Source organism: Hesperophylax consimilis, unplaced genomic scaffold (assembly GCF_061612785.1).
Source record: "Hesperophylax consimilis isolate HC1 unplaced genomic scaffold, BYU_Hcon_1.0 scaffold_374, whole genome shotgun sequence".
Taxonomy (NCBI): domain Eukaryota; kingdom Metazoa; phylum Arthropoda; class Insecta; order Trichoptera; family Limnephilidae; genus Hesperophylax; species Hesperophylax consimilis.
In genome coordinates this window covers 1-2,500 of record NW_028301523.1, presented here as the reverse complement: position 1 = coordinate 2,500, position 2,500 = coordinate 1, and the positions used below count along the sequence as shown (strand labels likewise).

The 2,500-nt window shown below is 53.6% G+C and overlaps 1 non-coding gene and 1 pseudogene across 1 annotated transcript; both read right to left on the bottom strand.

Annotated features, from left to right (window-relative positions):
• Nucleotides 1-354: 354 nt before the first annotated feature.
• On the bottom strand, nucleotides 355-516 carry LOC149408378 (5.8S ribosomal RNA). The gene has a single exon (XR_016305632.1). It is a non-coding gene; the product is annotated as a 5.8S ribosomal RNA (ribosomal RNA).
• A 331-nt stretch (nucleotides 517-847) lies between these two features.
• Nucleotides 848-2,500, bottom strand: LOC149408377 (small subunit ribosomal RNA; annotated as a pseudogene; the record flags this gene model as incomplete).

The window sequence follows — 2,500 nt, the reverse complement described above, 5'->3', positions numbered from 1 at the left end:
CCCGTGCAGACTCTGTCAAGCGGGCGCGAAACCGACGAGCGTCCGCGGAGGTGCGCGCGGCCGAGAGCGCGAAGATCGCCCCGGACAGCCGACCGCTCGCGCGGTAGACTGCCCAGTTTTCAGCGTCGTCGCTAGCTCAAGGCTCGCACGCGTTCCTCCGCGTTTGGTATAACGCAAGCGGAAATCGCGCGCATCGAGAGAGCACTTCGTCAAATTTAACCGGACGCCGAGGTCCCGGCGCGCGTCTCCGAGGAGACGACGCGCGCGGGCCCCGGCGACGCCGGCAACGCTCGCTCTGCGCGCCCACACGTCCGAGGACGGGGGCGAGAGAACAGTCTGGTCGCATTGTGTGCGCGACCCTCAAACAGGAGTGGTCCGTCGACAAACTACGTCTTGCTCGGACCGCAATGTGCGTTCGAAATGTCGATGCTCATGTGTCCTGCAGTTCACACTCTGACGCGCATTTAGCTGCGTTCTTCATCGACCCACGAGCCGAGTGATCCGCCGTTCAGGGTAATAATGATAAAACAAACATAAATAGATACGTTTTAGTTTTCGGTTTTTACAATTTGGTTTGCGTTTTCGAAATGTTTATAATTCCATTCGACAAAAAGATTAATTTTGTACCGCCGCCTTCACGGCGACGGGTAAAATTTCACCGGACGAGCGGATAGAGGACGGAGCCCTCCTCCGCTCGACGCCGGCGGTTCTCGGTTCGCATCGGCGCCCTAGGGCGATCTCCGACGCAGTAATTTAGCATTCGTTCGATTATGGTTTATATGTATAATATATGTTTTGTTTCATAATAATATTTCATATCATGGAAAGCACAAACATTAAACACAGGAAATGATCCTTCCGCAGGTTCACCTACGGAAACCTTGTTACGACTTTTACTTCCTCTAAATGATCAAATTCGGTCAAACTTTCCGACGCGTCGGATGCCCGTGAGAGCTTCCGCGCACCAGTCCGAAGACCTCACCAAATCATCCATCGGTAGTAGCGACGGGCGGTGTGTACAAAGGGCAGGGACGCAATCAACGCGAGCTGGTGACTCGCTTTTACTAGGAATTCCTCGTTCATGGGGGAGAATTGCAAACCCCAATCCCTATCACGAAGGGGTTTCATCGGGTTACCCGGGCCGTTAGGCCAAGGAGGACACGCTGATCCCTTCAGTGTAGCGCGCGTGCGGCCCAGGACATCTAAGGGCATCACAGACCTGCTATTGCTCAATCTCGTGCGGCTATATATACCGCCGGTCCCTCTAAGAAGATTTTCATTGTACGCCGGTAGTGAAGACCGCGAAACGCACGACCCCGACGCGCGAACGCCGAAGCCGCGCGCACACGGACCCTCGTGATACCGGTTGCACGTCTATTTAATAGGCTAGAGTTACGTTCGTTACCGGAATTAACCTGACAAATCGCTCCACCAACTAAGAGCGGCCATGCACCACCACCCACCGAATCGAGAAAGAGCTGTTAATCCGTCAATCCTTCCAGTGTCCGGGCCTGGTGAGTTTTCCCGTGTTGAGTCGAATTAAGCCGCAGGCTCCACTCCTGGTGGTGCCCTTCCGTCAATTCCTTTAAGTTTCAGCTTTGCAACCATACTCCCCCCGGAGCCCGAAAGCTTTGGTTTCCCGGGAGCTGCCCACCGGGTTAAAATTATGAAACTTCGGCGGATCGCTGGCTGGCATCATTTATGGTTAGAACTACAGCGGTATCTAATCGCCTTCGAACCTCTAACTTTCGTTCTTGATTAATGAAAACACCTTTGGCAAATGCTTTCGCTTTAGTCCGTCTTGCGACGATCCAAGAATTTCACCTCTAACGTCTCAATACGAATGCCCCCAGTCGTCCCTATTAATCATTACCTCTGGTATCAGAAAGCCAACAAAACAGAACCGAGGTCCTATTCTATTATTCCATGCGTACAATATTCAGGCAAGTGTTAGCCCGCTTTGAGCACTCTAATTTGTTCAAAGTAAACAGCCGCGACGGCCCGCCTCGGTGCGCGGCCGACCGTGAGGCCGACCGACACACGCCGGCGGTGGACGCACCGGCGAGAAGCCCCGCAGACGTGCCTGTCGTACCGCATTCGGTAGACCGACACCGCAGGACACAATTTCAACTACGAGCTTTTTAACCGCAACAACTTTAGTATATGCTATTGGAGCTGGAATTACCGCGGCTGCTGGCACCAGACTTGCCCTCCAATGGATCCTCATTAAAGGATTTAAAGTGTAATCATTCCGATCACGAGGCCTCGGACGAGTCCCGTATCGTTATTTTTCGTCACTACCTCCCCGTGCCGGGAGTGGGTAATTTGCGCGCCTGCTGCCTTCCGTGGATGTGGTAGCCGTTTCTCAGGCTCCCTCTCCGGAATCGAACCCTGATTCCCCGTTACCCGTGACAACCATGGTAGTCGCATAAACTACCATCGACAGTTGATAAGGCAGACATTTGAAAGATGCGTCGCCGGTGCTAGACCGTGCGATCAA